An 11,526-nucleotide genomic window follows, 5' to 3' on the forward strand; every position below is an offset into this window, starting at 1 on the left:
TTCTTTACCTCAGATCATGCCATTTTTAATCTCTCTTCCATCTTCAATTCTTCCCTTCCTTCCCTTTTCAGTGTTGCTTTCATTTTTTCACCTCTATGCCACACTGAGCTTTACCAGCTCCTGTTCCATCTATGCCTACAGTCAGACCTGCTTGACATTTACCACGTAATCTTGACCAGTCTCCTTATGGTAAATTCTCTTCCCAGTATGAAGCTTTCATGTTTTAATTCTGATTCCTAGGCTTAAAATTGTCATCTTAAAGTTGCTGGTGAGACAGCTGCCCAGTAGAGAGGTACCTGACGTTTACCTTCCTCTCTTTCTAAGTACATCATGCCTTTGCATGGGTAGAATACTGATGAAAATACTGACTCATCTGTAGCGCAGAGCAGAACTGTGGAGCAGTGGTATGGTATCTGTAAATCAGGTGTTTAACCCAAATAAGAACTGGAAAGCATAGTATCACATCTGTCCTTGACACAAGAGACTATTCACAGAATTCATGTAAGAGCTGTAAAACATTGGTGTGGCAAATTGCACTACCATTTTACTTTAAGCTTGAGTGAAAATTGTATACAAACCCATATCCATCTTACAATACATACTCCTATTTCTACATATTCATATCTACTGAAATACAAGTATTTTCTATCCAGGTGGGTTTTTTTATTCACCCCCCAGCAGTGCAGTAGCATTTAGCTACTGCAGCCAAACCTGGACAATCTAGTTGTTATGGCAAAGGACACAGAGGTAACGCTGATTTCTTCATTGTGAACAGGTTGGCAAGACACAATGAAACTGCTTGATGGACACTGAATCTTAACACAAAGCTTCTTAGTAATATTTATGGCTTCATCTATAAGCACAATCCCTTTCCTCCAACTGGAAGTTAACATGCTCTTATCTGTGTGCTCTCACTGCAAAGTGCTTGTGACCATAAATCTGTCAATAAATATCTGTCAGTGTGTTTCATGATCTTGCTTCCTAAGATTATTTCGCAGCTGGCTGGGTGCTCAGCTGTATTTATAGTCAGGTTGTAATTCCAGAATGGAGACTGTGTTGCTTTCCTGAGCAACCATGAAGATAACTCCGTAGTTTACAGTCCTTTCTTCTTGGAGGCCCTTTGGAGTTGACTACTGGCTGAAACCTCAGACTCGATGCAGCAGTATACGGTGGTGGTATGTCTCAGTGCAGATGCTGTTTCCTTTTATTTCAGCCAACCCTTTTCTTTCTTCTTCTTCTGTGTTGGTGCTAAGTTTTTGCCCTAGTTTTTTTTGGCTTGTTTCTGTGTTCTCTCCCTGTTTGCACATTGTGTCTTTTCTGTGGATGCATACCATCAAAAAGCTAGCCATTGTGTTGTGTGTTCCTATGAGTTTGAGATTTTGGAGAGACACATAATGCTTTCAGAATTGAGTGATACATTGCAGGGAGAGGCAGCCTATTACAGTAAACAGGTGAGTTAGCTAGGAGGCAGGAATGGACTTGTATTTTTCAGGTGTCTTCATGGCCTTGCGAAGCTCACTTCATTGAGTTTCTTCTCTTCCCCCTTGCATTACATTCCAAGTGTTTGTGTGTCCACGCGAGCCTTGAGTTTGGCCGAGTCTCCTAGATCGTTCTCCGTTACGGACTGGGGTAAGAGAAGGAGACTAGAAGCTTGTATCTCCTGTGTTAGCATTGGTTAGGAAGATGCATATTCATGTGTCTTATTACACAGCTGCTTAGCTCGCCCCAATCACATTCGTTTCTTTTCTGCTGACTAAAAATAGTGACATTGCAAGAGCAAGCACCAGTTTGGGCCAGTATGCTCTGGGCCCTAAATGTGTGCAATTTTGACATATTTTTGCTATTGCAGCTAAGGAGCATTGCTAGATACAGAGGTTTTCATAAATCTCTCTTTGAGGTGCTGGTAAGAGGAATGTATAGTGCATTTAATGTCTCTGGGCTTTGGATGCAGCTGGAAGAAATAGAAATTTTTCCTGGGAGGGTGCATGTGTGTGAAGGAGGGAGTGGGGGAGGATAACAGGAGCACACGATTTACTTTTTCTGCAAGACTGGAGAAGGTTACTTCGCTGGGAAAAGTCACCTGCATTCTCTGTTTGAGAGAGATGACTTTGGAAGAAGCTCATGTTAAAATGTTGTCAGTGTGCCATTGCGTTCCCTTTGTTTTCTTGACGGTAAAAGTTAAAGCTGTTGTAAGTAACACTTTGGTTTCTGGCTGTGAATGAAGAGCCAGGTTCAGGTTTTACTCAAGTAAGGTTTAACAAGGGGGATCTACAGACAAAAGTATTTGGAATAAACCAGTAACACTGCAAATTGTAGTCTGGTTGGATTGATAGGGGCATCCTAGAACTGTTCATACATTGGGGTAGAGAAAGTTGTTATTTTATGTACTGACAACAAAAACCTGCTCTTTGAAATCAGTACTTTTGTAACAGTTGCCCTTTTACATTCAGCTGTTCAATTCCTTCTTTAAAAGACCCTCAGTTCAGGAGGTAGGGCCAATGCCACTCTGGAAACTCACCTCTTTATCACAGGCGGCGAGAAAAAAATTTAAAGTTGGAATAAAGTTTTAAATTATGGTAAACACTGTATTTTTCAGCTGTAAGTATCATAGCAGCTTGCTGGTTTTCAAATAGCACAGCGTGACAGTGAGTCACGCCACGTAGAGGGCTTCCTGAGGGCTCTGGAGTTGTTGCTGTGGCTTATGAACAGTGACGGTCTTTTTAGAAATTGCTGGCTTTTAAGCAGCTCAATGTGCTTTACTTCTTTTCTTCAGTTCTCTGTCTGTCATTGTATAATAGATAGATTAATTGGGTTTAGAGTATAGATTTTAGAGTTTAGCTTTCTAGTTGTAAAAAAGGCTGATTTTATTTTGTTTTATTTTTTCCCCTGATATGGTCTGATAATTTCCTATTGATATGATCGAGGGAGACTTAGAAGGCCTATATACAGGTAATGTAACAGCTGGAAGTGCCACGTGATCCATACGGCAGTTAGAGGAAAGATCTGTTAGGTTGTATTCCTTTTAGATTCCTTCTACTGTATACTTGTTTATTTTTCACAACCTCTGTTAGATTTATGTGGCTGTTATGGGTGTTCCCACAGGAAACTAGTTCAATCTATTGTGATGTGAAAAATTTTCTAGGTTTTGGGCTCTGATTTCTTGTTTTGATGTTATTGTGAAGCATATCAGTGTTTCCTCATGTGAACTTCAAGTTCTTTGCTTTGCTTTTTGAAAATACAGCAGATGCTGATCTTCTTTAGCTCTTAACTTAACTGAGCTATAAATATTCAATTATTTTAACCTTGAAGTTCTTTATGCATTATTATTGTTTCTGAGGGTCTACATGCTGGAAACATTTCATGCAACCTTGTAAATATTCTTAGTCTATAGGAAACACTGGGTTTATTTCTGAACATAATGTAATTTTTTTAGCTATATTGATGTATAAAAATGTTTCCCAGTTTGTGCTTTTTTTCTTCTCTGCTATTTGCAAACTTCTAATATGAAAAACTCCTAAAAAAATTTTGTGCTGTCTTCTTGTTGGCCTCACAATGTCATAGCAGTTTCTCATGATTGCTCTTATCATTAAATGTTTCTGACATTTACCTTCGGCTTCTTTAATCTGAAAAATCTTTAACTTTTTTCATACTGATTGACATTTATCTCAAGTAAAATGAAAATACTCAGAAATCTGAATGCTTTGTTCAAATTGGTTAAGTGAGTATGATTAAGTTGTAAGAAGTAGCCCATCAAGTACAATCTTATGACTGCATACAAAGCTGTCTGTTGAATTAAAAAAACCCAGAAACCCAACTTCCATTTGCAATAGCAGCATTCTGATTTTCATTAAATACATTATGTTTTACTCCATTTTGTTTAAACTCAAGATTAATTTCTATGGTTACAGGGGATATAAATCTCTAGATTGCTTTTAAAAGGGATTGTTTATTCAGAACAGGGCTGACAGTCTCTTCTAAAGAGAAGTTATTACTTAATTTTATTTTTCTAAGTTTAAATGCTTAAAAATATTTGTAATGATACCCCAAAGGCATCATAAAAATGTAAAAATAATTATACTCTAAAATTACCAAAATTACAGGAAACGGACATTTAAAAAAATCTTACTGAGATTCATGGCTGAGAAAAAGTGAGAAAGGAAAAGTGCTTTACTTCACAACTTAAATTCTTGTCAGGAGTTTCTGCTTTCAGTGATTAAAAATATACTTTTGAGTTGTCAGCATTACTCAGATGTGGAAGAATAGCATTGATTTCCCTTTTAATTATAGCTAAAGCTTACTGCTCCCAAATTCTGCAAGTGCTTTCTCGGGAGAAATTTCTACGTGACTACGTGACTATCTACTGGAATTTTTTCAAGCAGAAATTATTCTTTCCCATGGTTGGGGCAGACTTTTTTTTTTTTTTTTAAAAAATAGGCCAAACCACTTAGTACCCCTAGGTAGATCAAAACCAGTATGAATAGCATTTTGTGGCCAACAAATGCAGGGGTCCAGAGATGCCTTTTCATACCGCGTCATATGTTACCTTGAGAAAGCTGATGGCCATTTGGTAGTTAACTTCATAGAAATATGGCAGAGCGATGTACTCGAAAGGAAGGGATTTTTCTCAGGCATTATGGCCGGACTTCAGTCATGTCAGAAGATTCTTGAGTGGGGACAAAGTAAAGTGCCTTCGTTCTCAGTGACACTTTTAGGCCAGCTTGTGCTCTGATAAATTGCTAGCACTTGCTGCAGAGTTGAGAAACTGTCAGCCTTTGCCTTAACTACCATTTTATAAGACACTTCTATTTCTTAGAAAGGGATGGGGTGGAGGGAATGGGATAATATTAGCAGACTGACTTGCAGACTGACTGTTAGCATCCCTGTCCCGTACAGGAGTTATTAATAGGATTATACTTTTTTTGCTACTGTTGTTTTCCTCACCTCAGTTCAGCCAAAATTTTTGCTGTTGTAAGGACTAGTGGAGAAGAGTTATTTTCCCCAGGGATGGAGCAGGGATTTTTTTTTTTTTTGATTAGTTGGTTGGTTCTGCTTCCTAGGCTCGGAGAATGCAGCAGAGCAGTCCATGCGAGGTGGGGTGGCACGGAAGAGATGTGTGCCTGACTGAGAAACTTTGTCTAGATTTACCAAAGATGTGAATAGCCTCTATCAGTGCCTCACTCTGCATCAGCCACATGAGGACTTACAGTGGCCAGGTGGCTCAGCGAGTTCCTAAGATTTAGGGCAGATGATCCAGGTCTTGGGGTTTCCTGTTACATGGGGGGATGGATGGATGGACGGGGGACTTTGTCTTAATTTTTCTGCTGATACCATAAAGTGCTTGGATGAAAATATTAGTATGTACAGAATTAGCTTCCTTCCAGTATATTTACTTGTTTGCTTTTGCGCCTGGTTTATACGTGTTCTTTAGATAAGGAATCGTAAACTTCTCACTTCTGACTGGGCATTTTCTGGGTCCAGTCCAGTGTTTTCATGGGGGAGAAACTTCTTATTTGGCTTAAATGCTAGAGAAACCACTAAAGTAATGTTTCTTCTGCATAATATAAATGAAGGTGTTGAAACATAGTGAAAGGATTTTCTGCACCAAGAACACTATTGTACTGATGATGAAAATCCAGAAAACTCCTTGAACGCTGAAATAGAACGGTGCTTGTCCCCCAAATCACATTTGGCAGAGCGGTAGGATTCTGAGACGAAGTGCTGCGTCAGCTCGTGCTGCATCAGCGTGTAGGTGTACTGAGTGTAAAGACACCGAGAGTGTAGAACTCGGACTGAAAAGGGCCTGGCAGAGCAGCGTGGGACTGCGGCGCGCGGGGAGGCTCCGGTCCGGCTGCGGCTTCAGCAGAGAGCGCGACGGCCCAGCTGATGCCACGGCCTAACTGCTCTGGTGCCCTGTGATGGCTTCTGCTGGAGTGGGTTCAACTTGGTCCCAAAGTGAAGCACATGCGCCTGTAACTCTCTCTGAACTGCACTGCAGAAACTTGGATCCTGAATTCCATAATGATGATCTGACAGAGTAACCTTTTATTACTGTGCGTCTGCTAAATGAGACTGGAAATCTCTTTATATCGTAAAACATCTTAGAGTCAAAAAAACCATAGCACTAAATGAGCTCAGGCTGTGAGAACAAGGGACAAGAAAAATATCTCTTACAGAAAAACACAAGCAGAGTTGAATGCAGTTACTGGAAGGTTGTAAATGGAGCATTTTGAACAGCAATGGTAAGGGCCAATTATTGCAAATATGTATTTTGACCAATTTACTTTTATCTCTCAACCAAAACATTCCCCACAATTGTTGTGGGGTTTATATTTTAGTCAATGAGGTTTTGGATGATTGTGTAAAAAAAAAAAAAAAAAGTTAAAGCATGTTATGATTAGAGTTGGACAATAAACAAGAAAAAGGGAAATACTAAGTTTTATTAAAATCAGATGTTGCTTTTTTTTTTTTATTGTAGGTATTTGTTGCCACAGAGAGTAAATGAAGACTGATTACTAAAAACATTAAGCGTGACGTTACATTTTCGAAAGCCTACTGTTAATTTTTCCTGGAGGGCACCTTGTGTTCCTGTTGACCCTCTACTGTCCATTTTCAGAATATTTAAACGTGCTTCTGTATGTGTAGGTATCAAACCAGTGTGTTCCCACCAGACCTAAGAAAACAGTGGCAAAATTAACACAGACTTCTTTATCTTAAATTCTGCATGTATTGCAGTTTTCTGGTTAGAATTGAAATCCAGTGTTTGTAAGTAATTATCCTGTAAAATATTTCTTTTTCTGTATTTATAAATGCCTGAAATACAAAGCATTAAAATGGTTTTAAGAATATACAATACACTTCAGGATAACTTCAATTTTTATAAAAAAAAAAGTTAAATGTTTTCAAAATATTTTTTCTGTACAGTTGGCGTTTGGTATAGGTACTGTACGCATTTTTAAAATGTGCAGCAACCCCACCCCTAAATAACACCCCAGTAAAACCTAAATCCAGTGGTAATACTGGGTACTTCCAGGCTTTGTTGTGGTCAGTGGGGAACTGGAGCTTTTGAGCTCTTAGGTCTTAGTTTTGCTTTACTCTTATTAGAGGAGTCTTGAACAAAAAATGGTTTGCAGTTGTGTCAAAAAATTCCAAATACAGTCTCTTCATCATTCACTTGACCAAATCTTATACCAACCCTGGATTATTTTTAAGGAAGGCATGGTGAGATGGAATGTGAGGCACTTAGGCTGGTAGCGAGTTATTTACTACAAAAAAAAAAAATCCACTTTGTATAATAAACAGTGAATAAAAAAATCAAAATAACCAAGTGCAGATCTGAAGTGCACTTTAGTGGCCAAGTATTTCACATGTGAACTGACAGTAGCAAAAATAATGAGAGAATTTTTGAACCACAGAAAGTATTTATAAATATATGGTAGTAAAGCAGGCATTAAAAAAAAAAATTCCTTTAAAAGCAAGCTGATTTTGGTTTTTTTTTTTTCCTTACTGTGCAAGACAGTGCTTTTTACTCTTTCCTTTTCCCCAGTTTGATATTAAGCAAAATAAAGCATTTTCTGCTCCAGACCAGGCGTTTGGAAATTGGCTTTGCTTCTTAACTGCAGTTCAGAGGTTTCTTAATTGGTTTGTTAATGATCGCCGAACACTGCCTGTGGTACTCTGCAAAGAGGTTTTATCTTCCAATATCCCACAATGGCTGATGCAAATATTTGCAGCGATTCCTTAAAATTTTACTTTGGTTTTAGAAAAAAATACTGTGTTATATTAAATGAGAAAAATACTGATAATATAACACATTTTCTTTTTTTAAAAATATTTTTTAAGTTTTGTACCATCTTTGCCTTGAAGAGTCAAAATGCCTCAGTTCTTCATTTTCATGGCTTTTAATTCAGTTAATTTGATTTTGAATGTTCTTACCCCACGTACTACACATTTTATTAATACAGCACCCCCATTCTTGGTTATGTTAATTCCTTTGCTCCGAATGCGAGACTACTAATAAAATGCAGTTAAAATGGTGCCCTGCCTGCTGCTGTAACGTATATGCTGATGTAAAGCAGAAACTGAACAAAGTCACAATTTTCCCGAGATTAGAGGTAGCCAGGCTGGCTGTCTCCTCGCCCCCTGCTACCCGCTTCCAGCATCGGGCCACCCCCACGCCACAGTTTAGATATTATTTGCTCTTTTGGGTTTCCCATTACGAGAGCAATTGATCTGTGTGACCTGTTTTAGAAACTTTCACGTTTGCTGGGGAAACCTAAACCAAATGTATCCCCTCAAGAGACAAATCAGCTGAAAAGCGGCCGGTTGACGGTTGACGAGTGGAGGCAGCCTGGTGCTCGTCTGCAGGGAATTCTGGTAGGACAGCACCACCTCATGGCCTGCTATTAAGTCACCATCCAAACCCCTTTAAATAACAGTTTCCACACTATTAAAATCAGAGCTGAAGCTCTGATGAATTTTGAATTAAACCAAATCTTTGGTTTAATTTAATTGGTTTAACCTTTGTTGCATGTCACTGTACCAGGGAATTGGATCATTTTGTCTTTTGAAGGTTCCAGTTTCTGAAATGTAGAGTCCAGGTTATAGTATTTTAAAAACAAAATCTTGTCTGTTCTTAGGCAACATCCTGCAGGAGCCTGTGTGAATTCAACGGGCTGAGAGTGTTTAAAATATAACGTAGAAGGAAGCTGTGTGGGACCAGGCCGTTCATGTGTTGTATTAAAAAGTTCCTAACTCTGTCTAATCAAAGGGAGTTTGAGGCAGAAAACTTCTCCACAGGAATCTTTTCTACATGGAAACTCTTCTAATTAGTCTTTCCCAACTGTAATAGTTTAGGTAAGAGCCCAAGCTCTTAATTTTAAAATTTATTTAATATAAATTGGGTTTCTGCTTATAGTATCTATTCTGTTTTGGTTTTGTTCCAGATTTCTGAAAATGCTTGCCTTCATTACATGCACTAACCACAGAAAATTTCCTTTGTTTTTTTTATATTGTTTAGACATTGGAAACATGTTTTTATTAAAAAGTTTATGTTCTTACATGAATTGCTGTATCTCTTCCTAGTACTGAGACTGTATGTTTTTTGGTTGGAAACATTCAGTCCAAGTACCTCACCTAATGTCTTACTGAATTTCTTAATTTCTTCTGAAATAGGCAGTGGGTATGTTTGGGTTGACTGTATGTTTGGAATTGAAAACATGATAGGTGTCTAGATGTTAATATTATAATGCACTTAAATTTGCTGCTCTTTGTAAAGGGGGCTATAGAATGTAGTCACCTTTTCAGGAATCTGTAGGTGGGATCTATTTAGGCAAGACATTTGAAGACCAGGCCTTTTGGGTGTATTGAAAAATTAAATGTTATTTTTTTTTTTTTCCAATTTTTCTGGTTGAGAAGACACTTCCATCAGCATCAGCTTGTCAGTGCCGCTGAATCAACAGTAAATGTCCTCTCTTACGACTTTTGCAAGAGCTTTTCTATTATGTTTTGGTTTTAAGTATTTTTAAAGTTTTATTTAACAAAGTACATCTTTTAAAAATTCAGCATGGTGGTGTAGTGTGAAGTGTAACGGTCCATTTTATATGGTAGTAAATAGTTGCTTATTGTTCTGACATTGCAAGAGCAAACTTGATAAAATGCTATGTTTGTTCAATGAAAATGACTATTCAACGCTGCCGAATTCTCCCTACAATATGTCACGGGAACCTACTCCAATCATTTTAATCGTAAACAATGCTGCTGCTTCTTGCAGTGGGTTAAACGTATGCAAATTGGAACCTACTGTTTCATGAGTGATCAATTCTTTGTCGGGAGTGGAAAGAAATGTTGTATGTATTGCTAAGATACTGAAAGGAGCAGAGTCAGCGTCTTTGTTCTAAAGTATATGTGTCTTTTGAAGATGCTGCTTTGGAGGGAATGCTTTCCTGTTTCTCTTACTATTTAATAATATAGCCTGCTCTAAAATCATAAGAAAAATCTCTAAATAGAAGAACATCTACCATTTCTAGTGAAGGCCCCAAGTATAAATAGAGCTGTGCATGCCACCTGTGGTAGCAGATGGCAGCCATTCACAGCTTCCTTTTGTGTTGGACCTGCATTATATGCAATATTTGCTTTTATGTTTTAATAAGAATTGTTTAAAAAGATCTGCGGTGGCAACAAAACAGGGATACGTGCATTAAAGAGGTAGTTTACAATGAAGATAAACTTTTTGAAGTGCAAACGGGAACCTGAAGTAAGATAAAAAGTTACGTTACAGGCTTTAATGTGAATTTATAGTGTTTTTTTACTTGTGTGATGCTGATGCTTTTGTTGCCACCCAGTGGAAAACTGCTGCTGCTTCACTGTAGAGAATCAGTTGTTTTATTGTGATCAGAACTACACTTTGGAGTTTTTAAATAACACCTGAAGTCTCCAGCTGTGGTACCTGAGCTTAGGAGCTTATATATAGTTTTAAGTTTCTTAAGTTGTAACCAAATATACCTCTTCTCATGGGAGATGTGTCTTGTAGGCAGTTCCCTACTGGTGCTATCCAGCTTCTGCTCTCCCTTGTGCTGATACAGGTATTTGTGGAGCTGAAATGAAAGAAACTGATTCTTTTTATTTGGTCTTAAACCCCCATTTCCAGAAGAGTAATTTAAAAAAAAAAGTCATTTCAGTGTTTTGGTGTACGGCATTGACCCTCGAGGGAGTGTTAGTGGGGATAAGAAGAGAAGAGGCAGAGCCTGGAGTTTGGTAAGCAGTCTCCATCATCAGAAAGAACGTAACCCTCCGTACTCTGGTAGTGAACAGAAGCTCGACAACATGCTGCTAGTATAACGACATAACTGATGTTGGCAATTTTGGGAGGAAACGTATTTTTTTCCCATGATTCCCACAAAAATGTCAGGCTATATCTGGAAATACAGTAGTGTTCTTTCCCATAAGATAAGTTTAGTCTTAATGTAGTGCGAGGGTGCTGCAACTGTGAAGAGCATTTCTCTAAACCCTCCTATCCCTTCCGGGGAAAAAGGAAATAATTTCAGTATTTCAAGGTTGAAGGAGAGGCTTATTTCTCCGCTCCAGACATTTGAGGAGAAGAAGGCTAATTTCCAGAGGCAGAGAAAGGCAACTATGACAGGAGGTCAATACTCAGATGTGTTTGTGCTTCGTCTTCAAAGTGCTGTCATCTATCCTGGTGGTGGCTGTGTCAACTGGTGGTGTAATTGTTTTGGAAGCAGGCATGTACAGCAAATAGGAAGTTGCAGTTATGATGGATGGGTAAATGGAGTGTAAAAAATTGATATGCTGAAATGCAAGTGGGATTTGAAATTGTTCTAGGACTACTTGAAAGATTAATTAGAGAAGTATCAGTACAGGCTGGGGGAAGAAAGGATCAGGAGCAGCCCTGCCGAGAGGGACTTGGGGGTGCTGGTGGATGAAAAGCTGGACATGAGCCGGCAATGTGCGCTGGCAGCCCAGAAGGCCAACCATACTCTGGGCTGCATCGGGAGAAGCGTGGCCAGCAGG

Source organism: Egretta garzetta, unplaced genomic scaffold (genome assembly GCF_000687185.1).
Source record: "Egretta garzetta isolate BGI_Z169 unplaced genomic scaffold, ASM68718v1 scaffold193, whole genome shotgun sequence".
Taxonomy (NCBI): Eukaryota; Metazoa; Chordata; class Aves; order Pelecaniformes; family Ardeidae; genus Egretta; species Egretta garzetta.